The 19979-nt window shown below is 38.7% G+C and overlaps 1 protein-coding gene and 1 non-coding gene across 3 annotated transcripts in view; one reads left to right on the top strand and one right to left on the bottom strand.

The window, feature by feature from the left end:
• BCAS3 (BCAS3 microtubule associated cell migration factor) overlaps positions 1–19979 on the bottom strand; it is a 341361-nt gene that overhangs the window by 116689 nt on the left and 204693 nt on the right. The window lies entirely within an intron of this gene.
• On the top strand, positions 1398–1504 carry LOC114008884 (U6 spliceosomal RNA). The gene has a single exon (XR_003550374.1). It is a non-coding gene; the product is annotated as a U6 spliceosomal RNA (small nuclear RNA).

Here is a 19979-nt window from a genome sequence, read left to right as displayed (position 1 = left end):
TCTGCCTCTCCATTTGTCTGGTGAGCGCGTGCGCCCTATAGCAAAAAAATAACCTCTCCCAAAAAAAAAAAAAAAAAAAAAAAAGAAAAGTATCAACATATATAATAAATGGAGTAACTCTTATGTACATGGCACAGTGGCAACAAAATGGAAGGAAAACAGGAACTGTTTTGTCTTTTTTTTTTTTTTTAACTTTAGAGAGGTTGTTTTCTGTAGGGCATGTGCACTTGCCAGAGACACAGAGAAAGTGAGAAATCCCCCCCCCCCCGGGGGGGGATATGGCTATGCCATAATCCCTTCTCCTCCATTCTGCTCTCAAGATTTGGGGCACACCCACATATGTGTCCACTGCAAACTGCAAGCCCCCAGGTCTCGGACTCAAACTATGACTGACCATGTGGAACTCCAGTGCCTTAACCACCACGCCATCCACTGGTCCTAGAATTCTGCTTCTAAGAGCAAGTTTTCACATCTTTTAACAAAAGATGATGAAGGTAGAACATAAGGAATGATCGTCAAAACATTATCAAAATCAGCCTTGATTCTGGAATTAAGGGCTTTTGTTTGTTTGTTTGTTTGTTTGTTTGTTTTGTTTTGTTTGCCAAAGGTGTGGATATCTCACCCAGAAAGAGCAAGAGAGAGAAATGAAAAGTAAAAAAACACCACTCCACTGAGAATGATTATGCCACAATCCCTTCTCTATTTTCCCCCTCCTTTTGGGACTTTGGACATGCATGTACACATGCAGACATGTTTCTCAAGCCACAGGTTCTGGGACGTCAGTTATGCTGTAGGCCATACGGGATCCAGCTTCCTTAACCACTATGCCTCGGGTTGGCCTTCGAATTGAGGTTTAAAGTAGAATATTCTTACAAAGAAAAAAGACACTTCAACTTATATATAATTAGATACTCTATTTTAGATATAAATATATGGCAGTAAGATAAAAATAGTAGACAAGTACTTCAGTATGTCAGAAGCTCCACGACAGTCAGCAGAAGCCATAGTAAAAGGTGACTGGGGGACAAGCAGATGGCACAACTGTTATGCACTGAACTCCCACGTAGTTGACTAGGTTTGAGTCCCGGACCTAGCAGCTTAAAACTCATGCCAGGCACATACGCATGCGTGCCCAGAACACCAAGAGGAGAATGGAGGAGAAGGAAGACTGCATCATGGCTACTCCCCGTGGGGGATGATTTCTTACTTTCTGTCTCACTGTCTCTCTCCGGCTCTCTGGTGAGCCCCACATCCCCTATAGCAAAAAAGGGTGATTGGATATTATTAAAGAAATAGCACTCAAGATTTCAGTTTTGGGAAGATAGCTCTTTGAGTGAAATATAGTGGAATGGATATGTGGTAGGGCTGATGACAGCTGTAGAAAAATTAGTCAGGGGGTGCTCACTTCAGCAGCACATATACTAAAATAGGAATGATACAGAGAAGATTAGCATGGTCCCTGGGCAAGGATGACATGCAAATTCGTGAAGCGTTCCATATTTTTATTATTCACTATTGCAAAGACATGGAACCAACCCAAATGTCCACAAACAAATGAATGGATGGAAAAAGTGTGGCACATATACTCTACGGAATACTACTCAGCCATAAAAAACAACAAGACCCTGGCATTTAATAGAAAGTGGTCGGATATGGAGGATCTATTGCTGAGTGAAGTAAGTCAAGATATGAAAGAAAGATACTGTATGTAAGTATGTATCCACTTAATACATACTGACTATCCATACTTTATGGTAGAGATCGAAATATTGGAGGACATAAAAGCAGTGAAAATAGTTAACAATGATGAGACAGTGTGGAATGGGGAGGAGAAGAGAAGAGGATAGAGAAAGATAGCAAAAGAACAAATAGAGAGGCATGACATTAGTAGGACACAGATATGGTTTATTGCCTGTTGATGGTAACATGTATAGTATTCTCAACTGGATTGGTCTGAGAAGTATTTCATGTTGGGTAAAGTCTTTTTATAAGCAAAATGATAAATGGTGACTGACTATTTTAAAAAATAATTGGAATAATAATCGGGAAAAAAATGAAAAGCTATTGGATGATGAAATGGGGATTTTAATATCTCTGTATTGACTGGTATGTGTGGTATTCCTTCTGGAAAAAGAAATGTAATACACTGTAAAGTTATATGTGATTCAATATAATATAAACAAGATTATTATGATAAATAGATAAATAAATAACTTTTTAAAAAAAGAAAAGTCAGGGGGTAAGACCCTGAAGAAAAGTGAGACCCCTGAAAAAGAAGGTCTCACTTGTTAAGACAATGTAACAACATACAGACATGAACCAACACTCATGTGTCTACAGTGGTTGGTAAGCATTTTCAACAAAGGATCTTATCGCTTTGCTAGATGCAAGGTCTCTGCTGTCTCTTTCAACTAGATAACTACACCTTCATGCTGTCAAAGCAGCCTGAGGAAATATGAAAATGAGTAAGTGTAACTATCTTCAAAAACACCTTATTTTGGGGACTAGCAGATGGCATAATGGTTACGTTGCTGGACTCCCATGTAGTCGACCACAGTTTGAGTCTTGGACTTGGTGGCTTAACTCAATGCCAGGCATGTGTGAGTGCTTGCCCAAGATTCCGAGAGGAGAATGGAGGAGAGGAGACTGCAGCAGGGCCATCCCCCCTGGGGAGTGATTTCTCACTTTCTGTCTTTATGGCTCTCTCTGTCTTTCCAGCAAGTGTACGAATCCTATAGCAAAAACTTCTCTTAAAAAACAACTACAAAAAAAAAATCACTTTATTTTCAAAACAAGTGGCAGCCACAAACCTGATCAAGGGAAACGTAGTCACTAATTTGTATGACACTTATCATACACTAAGCGTACACACTCCATGAGCCAGGTTCCATGGTTCGGAGGTAATGTACTGCTCAAGAGAAACCACAGCACCACGAAGCCAGCTCACGGTAACCATTTTCCGGACACCCTCTCTCTGTGTCTCTCTTGCTCATGGAAGGAATTAATAAATTAGCTTAAAAACAAAAAGTACAAGTTTCTAAAAGAAAATGGAACTTTTTAAATAGAAAGGAAATTTGAGTCTTATTCATGAAGACAAGATGCTTCATTATTAGATTACTACTAGAAAAACATAGTGCATGCACAAACCCAAAATTCAACCACATGCTTGCCTATCTTGTTACTGTAAAATAACCAAATGATACATTGTTATAGTTAAAGACTACTCTGAAACACACAAATTTAAGTCCCAACAATTTCACCAACTCAGATAAAAAAAGTTACTCCAGAAGTGCTTAACCTCTGTAGCTTGCCCATCATGACTTTCAAGTTACCTGACTTTTCTGTATGGATTGGGTATCCTATCAAAAGAAAAAGTGAAAGTTAGAAAAGTAATAAGAAAGGGGAGGGCAACATAAAGAATAGTGTGAATAGCAAGAGCAAAAGAAGAGAGATAAAGTACCAGAAGAACTTAGTATCATAATATCAAAAGTATTTCTACATTCCAAAATCAAACACATAAAGAAGAAACACCTTCTGTCCTATCCACAGTGCAACTGAACCATGTTATCTGAAACCCTGTCCCAAAATATTTATAATCGAGATCACTTTCTGGTCTATCAAGTGAAAGAAGTTTCCTTCAGCTTCAGAATACTTGTAGAGGATTGACAACAGTCCTACAAGAAGCTAGTCCTTGTTTTAAAATGAACTGCAGGGAAGGATTACACTGAACACAGTTGAAAAGTGATGGAAGATGAAAGTAATAATTAAGTACCCTTGAGTAAGTCTACTTTAGAGAATAGTTTAGAAAGATAAAAAGAGGTGTAAGTGGGCATCAGACAGGAAGATGTCTACTCAACAGCAGCAACAGATCAACCAGCATTAATCACCTTTCCCAGAAATATGCAAGATTCTAAGAAGGGTAGTTTACATGAAATAAAAGTTTAAAAAGTTAGTATAATTTTTTTTAACTGGGAAAATAATTTTTAAAAGAAAGCTCGGGGTGGGCGAGGGAGGCAAAAAAAAGGGGGGGGACAAGTAGGCACTCTTGTGATATGAGGTGTTGTTATAATAACAGTCACTATCAAGGCAGAAGGACAGAATCCACCTAATGCTCACTTAGGAAACTGCTATTAGTGAAGTGATTCTGCTCTCTGACCTTGAAGACATAACAACATACATAAATGAGCACAGAAGAGTTGCTAAAGATACTAGCTGCCAAGGCCACTCAAGGAAGTTTAAAATCCTTTAAATAACATTACAAGGGATAACAAGTCATCTATCAACAGAATGGAAGATGACATAACTGTTGGTATTATCAGACTAGCTGGGCAGTTTTCACATATTATTCTTTTTTTTAATTTTAGAAATGGAACTGTGGTAATAAAATGATGACATTATCTTCATGATTTCTGGACATCAATTTGGGAATGCTATTTCTACTTAACATTTTCTCTTCCTAAAATAGGAGAGTTATCTGAGTTGTACTCCTGATTTAGGTCTGAGGTACTAAGTATGATGACGAGTAACTTTCACTAGTACAGAATAGGGACTTGTGATAAATTGAAGTTAAAAAAAAAAAAAAGTATGCAGGGACCAGCAGATGGCATAATGGTTATATCACTGGACTCTCACACGGCTGATTGTGGTTCAAGTCCTAGGCTTGCATGCTTGAAACTCATGCCTGGTGCATGTACATGCGTGCCCAAAATCATGAAAGGAGAATGGACAAGAAGGGATTGCAGCATAGCCATCCCTCCTGGGGGTGATTTCTTGCTTTCTGTCTCTCTCTCTCTCTCTCTCTCTGTCTCTCTCTCTCTCTGTCTTTCCAGTGAGCATATGTACGCCATTTCTCTTTTAAGAAATAAAGAAAGTATGCATACCTATCACTATCCAAATTCCTGCTCTCAAATTTAGGAAACAAACACATTTAGATTATTTTTTAAAAAAACACCCACTACTTACTATTCTGAACTTGGGAAACTAGCAGATTTGGATAACAAGGGACACACTACGTATGTTTGCAGTTGGTCACATTTCAAAATACTGTAAAACTGAAGTAACGAATGCTGTAGACATGAACCAAGTACAGGTTTCTTTTACAAATGGAGTTGGCAACCTTTTTGAGTAACAGGCCAAGTAGTAAAATTTTAGTCTTTTCAGGCAAGGGGATAAAATCAAGGATATTATGTAGGTAATTATAATAACAAAAAAATTTTAACACAATGTTATTGATGTAATTCAAAATAAAGTAATAATAACTAAGTATGTTTCTAGTAATATAATTCTAAGGAGAAAAATCAAATTCTTTTGGGTGGGACATAATATTTGGCCTAGTTAAGGACCAAAACTATGTTACTGGTTACTGGACTGTAATACAACTATGAAAATCATACTTGGGTCAGCCCCAAAGCACAGCAGGTAAGCACTACGCACAGGGACACAAGGAGGTAATCCCAAATGACCGACCAGTTAGAAACCCAGCTTGAAAAACACACCAAACATTTGTGCATGCATGCCCAGGATCCTGCTGGGATACAGAAATGGAGGAAAAAGGATTGTGGCATGACCAGGCTCCAACAGCAGGGGCTGGGAAGGTACTTTCTCTTTTTTCTCTCTCTATCAAGTGCATGTGCCCTCTCACAATAAAATACATACTCATGAATACAACTATATATACAGCTAAAGGGCCAAATTTGGCCCATGGACCATAGTTTACTGACTCATTTTATATTATCATTATGCTGACCAGTGTAGACTGTAGACTTGCCAAAGTGTCAAAGACCTCAAGTAGAAAATGGGCTGGCAGGTGGCATGGTAGTTAAGGGCGCTGGATTCCCACATGGCTGACTGTGGTTCCAGTCCTAGACCTGGCGGCTTGCTTTCTCACTTTCCCTTTCTCTCTCTCTGTCTCTCTCTGGTCACATTGAAAAAAATAATAATAATAACAAATGGAATCAAATAAATAAATAGTTTTTGTAAAAAAGGCCTTGGAAATCTAAAGTCTATATCAAAAAATGGTAAGACAAAATCATGTTCGTACATGGTATTGCTATAGTAGCTATTCTCCACAAAACAGAAGGAAAACACTGTACAGAAAGCCTTTGCAGGAGAATGTGTGGCACAAGTTAGAAATATAAGACCACAGAGATCAAGGTACTTGTTAATACAACACCACATGGATATTACAGAAAAGTAGTTAAAAGACAAAACCACACACATATAAATTCCACAGCTAAGAGACAACTATTCCTCAATATTTTGAGACATATTTTTTCCTACTATCACCACATGCATAAATGAATGTATGTCCATTTATATATGTCATATAAATACACATGTGCATGCACAAACGACTTTACATCAGATTCGATTAATAATACCAATATGAAAGGGAAAATAATCTAAAAGCAATATTATAAAAAACTGTGAACACACATGGAAGTAGCACTAAAAATATAAAATTTTCCATATTATTATAAGCTTGATCTAAAGGCAGAATATCAAAGTAAATACATATACACCACTTGCCTGCTATATGGCCATGGGAACATTTAACTATGTGCCTTTAGGTTATCATTTTCAACAGTAACAATGTAAATTTCATAGGGTTGTTAATTTATTGAATTAACATAAAGAGCCTTCATGATCACTATGCAAATTGCTTACTATTATCATCATTTTTAACATAAAAATACATTCCAATTCTGTTGAAATGTCTCTGTTTTCACTGATACCAATTAGCATCTGTTCACCAGATTACTACACAGTACCTTGAGTCTTAATTCAAATCACCTGTATGCAACACAAAACAAAGTAGATAAATTATACTTCTCTACCATAAAAAACTTATGAGAATTAAAGGATACTATCGAAGTAAAAAGACAAACCACCAAATGCGAGAAAATATGTGCAAATAATTTATCTGATAAAGATTATCCAGAATACAGAAATAACCTGCTACTCAAGAATATATAGACAAAGAACCCAATTAAAAATAAGCAAAAACAAGCAGGTGGCACAAAAATTAAGGCTGTTAGATTCCACATGGCTGACAGCATGGTTCAGGTCCCAGACCTAGCAGCTTGAAAAACATACTAGGCACATGTGTGTCCATGCCCAAGATCCTGAGAGGAGAATGGAGGAGAAGGGACTACAGTGTGGCCATCCTCCTTGGAGGATGATTTCTCACTTTGATTCTCTGCCTCTCTCCAGAAAGTGCACATGGCTTATAGCAAATGAAAGAACAAACAAAAAAGCAAAAGGCTTAGCACTATGGCACAGGCAGTGGGGTACTGCTGTGTGATACTGGACTTCATGGGGAGTCCAAGTTTGGTTCCCAAATGAACCTCGACACCCTGGGCATGCCCTCCCATGCCTGTGCTCCTAGCTGGCTGGGAGGCTAGGGAAATGAGAGCACCATGGCAAGGGCCCTGTAGGGGTAGATGTCTCTTTCTCTCTCCCCTACAGCAAATTAAAACAAAAACAATGACAAAAACACCAAAATGACAGCACTTCACACCCACAAGAATGGCTAGAGTAAAAAAGACAGGCAATAAAAAGTATTAGTGAGAATGTACAGAACTTAAAAACCTTATTGATCTTTGGGGGAAATGTCAATGATGTAGCCATAGAGAAAATAGTTCAAAAGCTAAACATGAGGTTGACATATGACTCAGCAGTTTCATTCCTAGATACCTCAGAGAACTGAAAACATGTGTTCAAACAAAAATGTACACAAAAATTCACAACCATATTCCTAAGAGCCCCAAATCTCTGATAAGCAAAGTATGATATTTCTACACAATGAAATATTATTCAGCCATAAAAAGGGATGAAGTTTTCAATCATGATTAAAAACTGATGCACTTTAGGGACGGCAGGTGGAGTGGTGTTTAAGGTACTGGACTCCCAAATGGTCAACTGTGGTTCAAGTCCTGAACCTGGAAGCTTGCTTTCTCATTTTTGCTTTTTCTCGCTTTCTCTCCAAATTAAAAATAATAAAAATAATAAATTAATTTTAAAAATGGATGTGCTTTGAAATATTATGCAAAGTGAAATAAGTCACACCTCGAAGTCTATATTGTATGACTCTATGTACAGAACGAGCACATCGATACAGAAAAAGGACTAGTAATTGCCAAGGGCTGAGAAGAGGGGAATGGACAGTTAATTGGTACCAGGTTTATTTGGGGGTGATGAAAATGTTCTGGAATGGGATAGTAGTGACCAATGTATTCCATGAATATAATAAAAACCACTGACTTCCACATTATAATATAATAAACTTCATGTATGTGAATTATGCCTCAGTAAAGCTGCTATAATAAAAAAATAAAAGAAACACTAACTAGCTTGTTTGCCAAAAGGGAAATTCCATAGCCTCCTTGTACAGCCTGTGGTTTTGTTTAATAGTCTCTTAGTCCTCGGAGATGCCTCTGCTGTCCTGGGCTCAAAGGAAGATAAGCAGGTGCTAGGAAGCATGAAATACTATTGTATGTGGGCCTGTCTCGGCTCTCTTCACATCTGGGCTTGGATTAAACAAGCGATTTGAACATAATGTGGATAAAAGGTATAAGCAGATGTTCTTATTAAGTTTCGTTCCATCCAACATAAAAGTATGGCCTTAGAAGAAAAGTTAAAACAAACAGTACCTAATTTAGTCTAGGAATCCTCATTAGGACACTATTATTAATCTAGAGATTCTAAAGATCCAAAGTCAGAGTTCTTAACTAAAGAGACACAAATATTGGGTCACTAGGAAAGCTATGATATTTTTCTATGCTGAAATGCATTGTGAATTTTCCAACACCTCAATAAAAGAGTATTTATCCTTTTTTTTTTTTTTTTTTGGGGGTTTTTTGTTATGGGGGGGATGCCCCCCCCAAGACAGAGAGACACAGAGAGAGAGAAAGCAAGAAATCACCCCCCGTGGGGAATGACCACACTGCAGTCCCTTCTCCATTCTCCTCTCGGGATCTTGGGCACGCATGCACATACGCACAGCAAGAGTTTAAGCCACCAGGTCCGGGACTCAAACCGTGGTCCACTACATGGGAGTCCAGCAACATAGCCATTATACTAACTGCTGGTCCCAAAAGAGTATTTCATTAAATGTTTGCAAATTTATGTTAGGTTATACAATTAACCATTCTTTAAATGCTTCTTGCATTACTCGGCACATTTATACCATCTCACACTTGATTCCCAATTGTAATGATACATAATTTGACCATCAGAAACCAATTAGGCCTCTAGAAAGCTAATACTAAATTATGTGTTCCATAAAACACATAGTCTTATTGTAGTTAATTCTGATTTATACATTTTGGAGGGAATCTATCAATCATTTAAAAATATTTCAATGATTCGAGAATTCAAAAATGGAATACCTGAGACAACTAAAATCTAACACAACAGACATATACTCGCATGGAAAATAAAATTTCTTTTTTTTAAACAAAAGAATTGTGTTTATTTAATTCCATTTGTTATTACTTTTGAATTATTTAACTTTATTAATTTATTTACTTATTTTTTTAATTTGACCAGAGAGGGTCAGAACAAAAGATATTGAGAGAGAGAGAGACAGACAGAAAGTGAGAAAGTAAGCCACCAGATCCAGGACTTGAACCACAGTTGGCCATGTGGGAGCCCAGTACCCCTTACCACCACACCACCTGCCGGTCCCAGTTATTATCATTTTTTAATCTGACCAGAGAGAGAGAGGGAAAGTGAGAAAGCAAGCCACTAGGTCCAGGACTCAAACAGTGGTCAGCTATGTTGGAATCCAACAGCTTAACCACCATGCCTTCTTTTTCAAGAAAAATAAGACGGTTCTTGCGACTATCACAAAACCAGTTGGTGGAGACAAGAATGGTGGTACCCGGGTGGTTAAACTGAGCAAAATGCCTAGGTATTATCCTACTGAAGCTGTGCCTCAAAAGCTGCTGAGCCACGGCAAAACACCATTCAATCAGCATGTGAGAAAGCTGCGAGCCAGCATCACTCCTGGGACCATTCTGATCATCCTCACTGGACGCCACAGAGGCAAGAGAGTGGTTTCCCTGAAGCAGCTGAGCTGTGGCTTGCTACTTGTAACTAAACCGCTGGTTCTCAATCGATTTCCACTGAACAGAACACACCAGAAATTTGTCATTGCCACCTCCATGAAAATTGATATTAGCAAAGTAAAAACCCCAAAGCACCTTACCAATGCTTATTTCAAGAAAAAGAAACTGCAGAAGCCCAGACACCAGGAAGGTGAGATCTTCGACACAGAGAAGGAGAAATACGAGATTCAGAGCAGTGCAAGGTTGATCAGAAACCTGTGGACTCGCAACTTTTACCAAAAGCCAAAGCTGTTCCTCAGCTCCAGGGCTACGTGGGATCCATGTCTGCCCTGACAAATGGAGTTTATCCTCACAAATTGGTGTTCCAAATTTTTTGTCAAGAACCTAATTAAATAACTGATCATATAAAAGAAAAATTATTTAAAAACATAACAACAATGTGGTCATAGCAATGGTTGCCTATGGCAGCAGCAGGCAGAGCAGTGAGGGAGGAGGAAAGTTTCTGAGATAAGAAGATGCTCTACACCTTGACTGTGGTGATGATTAGTCTAAGTCCTGAGGGCATATCCAGCACCAATCTCCAGTGTTACTCCCTCACCTGACCTGCTCAGAGGCTTACCATGTGCCCACAGCCAGTGCTGATACACTTATGACCCCTCAGATAAAAGCAGGTGGCTGCTGCAGGATTGCAGGATTCTGGGAAAGGATCAGCTTTCCTGATAAATGAAATTAACATCGCTGATGCTGCCATTCTTCTCCTTTCATTGCCTTGAATTCTGAGATGAAGCCCAAGGAAGTGGTATAACCACAGTGGCACAAGGTGACACTGGCAAGCTGAGATGACACAGGAGAGTGGGTTAAATTCCCAGCTCAGATAAAAAGTCAGGGTGGGAACCAGCAGAGAGTGTAATGGTTTTGTGTAAGTCTCTGGATTCCCACATGGCTGACCACAGTTTGAGTCCTGAACCTGGAGGCTTGAAACTCATGCTGGGTGTGTGTACATTTGTGCCCAAAATCCCAGGAAGAGAATGGAGAAGAGACTGTGGCATGGCCATCCCCCTAGGATTTGATTTCTCCTTTTCTGTCTAGAGGTCTCTATTTGTCTCTCCAGAGAGCACACACGCCCTATAGCAAAAATCTCTCCTAAAAAGAAAAAAAGAAAAAAAAAAGTCAGGGTGTGGGCATATGCCTATAGCCCTAACTTTTGGGAGACTGATACAGAAAGACTGTGACACACCTTTCTAAAACACCACACACACACACACACACACACACACACACACACACACACCCCTCCACCACTAAAAAATAAAAAATAAAAACAAAGGTCAGCAACATCAGTGAGCAATTGTACAAAAATCAGTAGCAGACTTCTTGAATCATGATAAAAATAAACCCTAATTTTTTAAACCATGGTTAAATGTGGTTTTGTTTCTGTAGCAAAATATGCTTAATGATTCAAATAACAACTCCATTTCAACTCTATTAAAAAAGAAAACTTCCCTTTCCAACTTTATTAAAAAAGAAAGCAGAGTACTTGGATTAAGAACACTCAACACAAAGAATACTAAATTTTTAGAGTCTATGAAAATGGCAATCCAATCTATAAAGACAACGGCCATATAGCAATCATTAACTTGCCAAGATCCAAGTCACAGATGATGTTATGTCTAATAAAAACACAGAAATGTAAAGGGAGAATTATTTCCGTAAGAATTAATATACAAGTTCCAGAAATTTCCCAGCCACATATTTCAACAATTTTTATCCTTCTGAATCAATAAAAACACTTTCATTAAGAATGCTGTATTTCTAAGCAACTGTACCAAGGTTAATGACAATAAAAGTTTTCATTACTTAGAATGGAGCAGTGTGTAAAGAAGGATAATTCACGTCATCCTCCAGCTCATCTCCCTACTCCTGCCCCCTGTCAATTCCTCTCACTCATTTATTTCTTTAGTAAATATTTACAGTAAAATAACAAGTAATTCTGTTTTATACTTTCTCAGTACCAGAAATCAACAAATGAACTAATACAATGGGATCAGTATTGAAGCAGAAAGAGGGGGGAAATGGCAGTATCATTACTTCTGCTGCTCCTTTATCCTTTTTCTTTTTTTTTTTAAAGAATTATTTATTTAACTTTATTTGTTATTATTATATCTTAATATGACCCAAGAGAGACAGAGAGAGAAAGGTAAAGTGAGAAAGCAAGCTGCCAGGTCCAGGACTCAAACTATGGTCAGCCATGTAGGAGTCCAGCGCCCCAACCACATCACCTGCCAGCCCCCTTTATCCTTTTTCAAGAGAATAAAGAAAAACTGAACTTTTAAACAAAGAACTGTGTTGTGTAACATAACATAATACCACTTGTCATCCATAAAATAAGCACAGGAAGAGTAGCCACCTCATAGTATTTTGGTGAAGAACGCTACCTGGAACATCCTAAGCTCTAGAATTGTCAGTTACTATTGAGTTGTCAGGAAAGTCATGATGCATTTCTGCATAGAAAAACAGACAAAAATTTGCCATGGCTTTCTTGACCAGCTAATATTATACCAGTGAGATGGAGATACCACTATGTAAGACACAAAGATGATAATATTCTTCACAACTAACTACAGTAATAAAATGTCTCCCTCCCAAGTAGGCAGAATTATTATTTGTTGTTGTTGATAAACTATGATGAATTCATGGAGACTGATCGATTGATCTATTTATTGATTTATTTAAAATCCTGAACAGACTTTACCAGAGATCCAAATGAGAATTTTACGTTACCTTTTCTTGGACTGGTAAGTGTACATACCAATCATGAAAAGATAGAAAAAGAAAATGAAGTCAAATAGAAGCAGAAAAACATAGGGATAAAAGGAGAAAGACAGGTAAGGTGTTCTAAAGATAAGACCATTACAAAATAGAGAAGATATAAAGTCTGAATTCTAACCACATTTGTCTTAAGCTGGAGATATAAATACACTAGCCCCAAAATATGTTTTGAAGTTTAAATAAATTATCAGTCAATAATTTTTTTAAAAATGCCTAGTATAAAAAATAGTACGCAGAGGCTCACAGTAATTATGAGTTTTTTTCACTCCCTTTAAAAAATTACCTTCACCAAAAAAAATGAAATCATGGACAGTATATGTTCTCTGACCATAATGTAATCAAACTAGAAGTCACTAATGGAAAGATGGCAGGAAAAATCCCTAAATACATCGTATGTAATCAAATAACACATTGCTAAATAATCCATGGGTTGAAGACAAAAGTACTCAAAGAGAATAATAAGATAGAAGTAAATGAAAATGTAAGATATCAAAATATGTGAGATGAGGCTTACACAACAGTAGGGAGGAAATATACTATTAGGTGGTAAAATGGGAATTAAATCATTAATTTAGGTTCCTACTTGCCTAAAATTAGGAGAAATAAAAAAGAACCAAGAAAATTCAAAGAAAGCTCAGAGGCAGCAGGTGGCATAATGGTTAAGGTGCTAGACTCCCATATGGTCGACTGCAGTTCAAGTCCTCAACCGGCAGCTTGAAACTCATGCCAGGCATGTGTGCATGCATGCCCAAAACTCCAAGAGGAGAATGGAGGAGGCGGGACTGCAGCCTGGCCATATCCCTTGGAGGTGATTTCTTGCTTTCTGTTTCTCTGTCTCTCTCTGTCTGCAGCGAGCACATGTGCCTTATTGCAAAAATCTTTCAAAAAATATATCAAGAAAAGAAGGAAGAAAATAATAAAGATCAAAGCAAAAATTATTGAAACTGAAAAACAAGAGAAAAATGTACAAAGAAAAAATACCTACTCAAAAAATTATTAAAATTGATAAGCAAGATAAAACAGAAGACAAAAATCATGAATATCAGGAATAAAATAGGGAATACTTTGTTACAGATTCAGCAGTCATTAAACAGATACTGAAGCAATGCTATGAACAATTGTATTCAAATAAATTTGCGACTTAAAAAGATAGACTAAATCCTCAAAAAACACAAACTACCAAATTCAATCAATTTGACACAGAGTCTCTGAATAACTCTATAGCTGATAAAATTTCCTCTCAGAAAACAGTGTAGTAAAGAAGACTTCACAGCCCTTTTAATGATACTACTATGCTCTGATAATGTAAAATGCAAAATAGTAAAACTTAGAAAAACACACAGGAATGCGTGTTTGGCAACACTACTTGGCTTAACACCAAAAGAACTATACATTTAAAAATCTGATAGATTGAAAATCATCAAATTAATTTTTTTTTCCTCTGTGCAAGCCTATGCCAAAAGGATAAAAACACAAGATATGGGCCAGTATGGGAGACTGCAAACCACTTACCTTGCAAAGGGCTGGTATCCACAAAAGAACTAGTATCCCAAAAGGGAAAACTGGTCTCAGCAAAAGTGAAAACTTCTACTCTGTGTGGAGCTCTTACAAAACTAAGTATGTAGGGCCAGTCAGGTGACATGGTGGTTGAGGCGGCTGGATTCCACATGGCGGACTACACAATTTGGAGTACAGTACCTGGTGGCTTGGCAAACACATTGGACACATGCGCGTGAGTACCCAAAATCCCTGGAGGAAAAATGGAAGAGAAGGGGTTGTGACGTGTTCATCCCTTCTGGGGCATGCTTTCTGTCTTTCTCTCGCTCTCTTTCTCGTTCTCTATCTTTGGTGAGCACATGTGCCCTATAGTGAATTTGAAAAAATGGAAGGGAAAAACAAACAACAACAAAAAAAACTAAGCATGTAATTCTACTCTCAGGCATCTATGCCAAAGATATAAAAATTATGTTCACATAACATATTCACAATAGACAAGACCTGCAGATAGTGCAGATGTCCTTTAACAGGTGCCTGTTTAAATAAACCGTGGGAGATGGTTCTGGTGATAAAAGGACAGCATGTGGAAGTCGCTCCATATCTTCAAGGTAGTGGTAAAGACAGAAAGTTACAGTGTGATAAAATCTGTATAAAACTGGGACCAGCAGCTAGCATAATGGCTATGTCCCTGGACGCCCATGTAGTTGACCACGGTTCGAGTCCTGGACTGGGTGGCTTAAACTCACTCCGAGCACGTGTGCATGCATGCCCATGATCCTGAGAGGAGAATGGAGGAGAAGGGATTGTGGCGTGGCCATCCCCCCTGGGGGGTGATTTCTTGCTTTCTGTTTCTGTCTCTCTTTCTGGCGAGTGCACACATCCTATAGGAAAAAAAAAAAACCTCTCAAAAAAAATTGTGTAAAACTGAATACGCATATGCAAATGCATAAAAAATGGTAAAATCTGAAAATTGGTGTATTGTATCAATGTCAATATCCTTGTAATATATTTCTACTAAATGTTACCATCAGGGAAAACCAAGAAAAGTGCACTGGGAATCTTTTAGTAGTATTTTTATGAGTGTCTATGAATCTACAATCATTTAAGAAAAAGTGTTACTAATCTTTGCTAAAAGGGCAGCACAATGCTCATAGGCCTGCAGCCTTAACGTGATGAGGATAAGGGGTAGCCAAAAATGCAATGGAACTGCAGAGTGACAGCTGGCAGTGTTGGGGGAGAGGAGAAAGGACAGAGAAGAAGAATTTCCTGCTGTGCTCAGACATTTACTGGATGCTGGGAAGGAGCACCATGGCTCATGCGGGTATAACAGGTACCAACTATGGCACCACTCATGTGCAAAAAAGGCCAACACACCTGGCTGTACCTAACCATATCAACAGGCTAGCCTTCCCTGTCACATAGAGAATAGTGTTATCACATGGCAGTTGCCACTGGGGCGACTGACAGGTACACATTAAATGACTTAGTCTGGTTTTCATAGGGAGAAAAAACACACTAGAATAGGGTATAAAAGAATGGGACCCTTTTGCCCCACTCAGGGTACTATTACCGTAGCTCTGGTTGATGGACAATAACTGCTATTAATGGCTTACATGACTGATTTGATTGCTTGTGTCAGAGGTATCCACAGCCACGTACATTGAGGTGACAGTAGGACAAGTGCACAACAGACCAGAACAGGCTTCCTGTTCCTCCCCATGTTATACACCACAAACAACACACAATCCCAGGAGGGAAACGTTTATTGTAGGTAAAGACTTACTAGCTGCTAAAGTACTTTAAGGTGTTCTCCCAGTGCAACATCGCCCCCTGCCTGAAACCACGACCAAGTGCACTCCCTTTCTTATGGCAGCTATTAACTTGCTACTAAATTCTAAAGTAACTGAACAACTGATCCATGGAGGCCTTGAGAATTTCCAGACCCTCTTTGGGAGGATGACCAAGGTGGGATGGGCCAACAGGAACTAGTGCTATTCAAATAGAGATGATATATTCCAGAGTGCAGTCAGCCTGGCATCTTGGGTTTTATACCAATCTCCTATTTCATGGCCTGAAGCAATGCCACTGGCTCAACAGGCCCTGGATTCACAGAGCTTCTTTTAAATGCCTGGGCCTGATTCACTGAGGGCTCAGCTAAGATGAAAATGAATTGCATCCACAGGGTCATGGCAGCTATATGACCCCCAAGAATGACTCTGGAAGGCCAACTGAAGAAAGAAGCCATCAACACATGACAGTGATAAGAGCCATAGCCACTTTAACTCAGGGTTAGGCAAACTATGACTATTGGCCAACCATGCCCCTTTGTTTACATATCATCTAGGGATGCTTTTGTGCAACAATAGCAGAGTTCAGTATAGAGACCACAGGGAATGCTGAATCACAGATTTCTTATTATCTAACCAAGTTAAAGAAAAAGATAGCTGAATCCTATATCACAAAACACTACACAAATGTTTTATTTTCACTGACTTTTAGCCAGGTACCTATAGCCTGGCCAATGGTCTTGTGTGTCACTAGGAAGCCTACATACCAGCTGATTGTAGATGCCTTTAATTGGGGCCATGAGCTATGCAAACAAATCACAGCAGCTAATTGAACAATCTAGGTCATTGTGCCCAAAGTGAGAATCCATTTGCAAACAGGGCTAGCTGGAATCAAGCTGCTGAGGAGCAAGCCTGCAGTGTCCAGTACTGCAATGTGATTGCCAACCAAGTCCTTCAATAATAAATACCTGCCTGTGGCTTCAGTCTCCTCTATTATCCATTGTCTAATAGCCAAAGTATACAAAATGTAATCATTAAGAAGAATATGTATTGTGTAGTTGTTGAAGTTAGTTACTTATCTACTGGACAACTAGTTGATAGTGTTGTTCTGATAATTTAGGTCTTTTTCTCTATTCTACCAAATCTTGAGAAGAGTGGTATTAAAATTACCAGTTCTGATTGTAAACTTGATTGTTCATACTATTAATTATGTTGACACATGTTTAATCTATTTTGAAATTCAGTTTTAGGTGTATATACATTTAAATATCTCTGATAATTTGACTACTGATAAGCTACTTCTTATTATGTTTATTTATTTGTTTTTTTCCCTGAGAGAAAGAGATAGAGACGAGGGGCCAGCAGATGGAATAACGGTTACATTGCTGGACTTACACATAGCTCACCACGTTTGGAATCCTGAACCCAGTGGTTTGAAATTCATGCCAGGCACATGTATGAAAGTGCCCAAGATCCTGGGAGGAGAATGGAGGAGAAAGGATTGCAGTGTGGCCATTCCCTATGAGGTGATTTCTCCATTTCCCTCTGTCTCTGTCTCTCTCTCCAGTGAGTACAAGTTCCCTATGGCAAAAACCTCTTAAAAAAATAAAAATAAAAATAAAAAAGAGGGAAAAAATAAAAAACAAGAAGAGACAGTACCCCCAACAGTATCTTGTTCATATGATCTACCCACAGCCAGCCCCAGATTATGGGTACATGCATGACATTAGTACTTAGGGAAGTCTCCAGACACAAACCCAAAACCTTCCCATGAGGGTCAGCCTCACAAAAGTGTCATATTTTACCACTTTGCAATTATTTGGCCCCAGCAGGCTTTATCTTAGGCTATCTGACTTGATATTAGTATAGCCAAATATTCCAACACTCTTAGGTTTATTGTTTGCATGAGATAGCTCTTTATATCCACTTACTATCATAATATTGAAGTGTCTATATTCTAAGTGAATCTCTTATAAGAAATTTCTTCCTTTAAATTGGAGAACATTAATACTTAATGTATTTATTGGGCTGAATTTTTCCATTTATTTTATTTCTCTCTTTTATGAGCACAAGAGACAATGGATGGGTGAACAAGCAAAAGAGAGAGAAAAAGGTATCCTTGACAATGTCTTAGCCACACAGCAATCCTCCCCTCGCCTCCCAGGCAGCCAGGATTACAGAGGCAGGCAAGTCCTCCAAGTGTGTTCAGGCCATCCACACCTGGGCTTCTCGTACGGCTCCACGTCACACAACGATGCCCTACCGCCAATCCCCCCCCCCCCCCCCACCCCCCCCCCAGCCGCTCCAACATATGGCTGGACTTCGATGAATCACTTAATATTCATTCTGTTTACCCCTTCTTTTTCTGTGCCTTGTCCTTCCACTTCTGCCTTCTTCTAAATTCATCAAACATGTCTTCATATTCCATTTTAATTGAAGTACTGGCTTTTAATGAACAGCAGCATTGGCAACTCTGAAAAGCATACCTCCATACACGTGCCTCCATTCAGCACCTTTAATCCTTGGTGCTACCACTGTCACCTGTGTTACCTGTCTGAGCAATATCATCCCCTAAAATAAAGCTGTCATTTCTTGTATACAAAAACTATAAAGCTATCATTTTTAATTCCCATATATTTTGTACAAAATAAGAAAAGGGAAAATTAATCTTTTCTACTCAACAAGAAATTTACCATTTCTTAGGGCAGGCAGGTGGCGTGGTAGTTAAGGGCTCCATATGGTCAACCACAATTCGAGTTCCGGACCTGGAAGCTTGCTTTCTCTCTCTCTCTCTCTGTCTGGTCAAATTAACATAAATAAATGAATAAAGTTAAATAAGATAATTCTTTTAAAAATTTACCATTTCTCATACTGTTCATTTCTTTCTAAAGATCCAATTTTGCTTCTGGTGCCATAGCTTGTCAGCAAGATTTCTACTGTGGAAGTACTGGCATTACAGCTTCTTTACCCTTAGGGAAAATTTTTGCTTGATGGTGAACTTCACGTTGCCAGTACTTTATTCTTTCAGTTCTTCAAACATGTTATTCCACTGTTTTCTGACTTGCTGTACTTTTCAATTATAAGTCAATATTCAGTTGACATGTATTTTCCTTCTATGTAATGTATTATTGTCCTGTGCCTGTTTCAAGCTTTGCTTCTTACTTCGGTTTCCAGTAAGCTGACTGGAAAAGTACTTACACATGAATGTTGTTATACTAAATCCTGTTATATTTCCTTACCTTTTGGAAAATGTGAATTTATGTCCTTCAACAAAAGTGAGCAGTTTTCTACCTTTATATTTCTCTGACATTTTTTTCTCTCATCTTCTGTGATAACTATACATTTGCCTCATATGATTTTGCTAAAGATCTATTTATCTAACCCTTAAGGCTTTTTGCCATAGGGCACGTGTGCATGCCGGAGAGAGACAGTGAGAGGGAAAGTGAGCTATCACTCCCAAGGGGAGATGGCCGTGCTTCAATCCCTTCTCTTCCATTCTCCTCCTGAAATTTTGGGCAAAAACACACCCAGCATGATTTTCTTTTTCTTTTTTTTGGAGAGATTTTTTGCTATAGGGCGCATGCGCTCGCCAGACAGACAGAGACAGAGATACAGAAAGCGAGAAATCACCCCCCAGGGAGGATGGCCACGCCGCAATCCCTTCTCCTCCATTCTCCTCTTGGGATCTTGGGCACGCACGCACACGCACCCGGTGTGACTTTTAAGCCACCGGGTCCAAACCATGGTCGACTATGTGGGAGTCCAGCAACATAGCCATTACACCAACTGTTGGTTC

Source organism: Tupaia chinensis, unplaced genomic scaffold (genome assembly GCF_000334495.1).
Source record: "Tupaia chinensis unplaced genomic scaffold, TupChi_1.0 Scaffold000407_4, whole genome shotgun sequence".
Taxonomy (NCBI): domain Eukaryota; kingdom Metazoa; phylum Chordata; class Mammalia; order Scandentia; family Tupaiidae; genus Tupaia; species Tupaia belangeri.
Note: the sequence above shows the minus strand (reverse complement) of the source record. Positions and strands in the feature narration are given on the sequence as shown.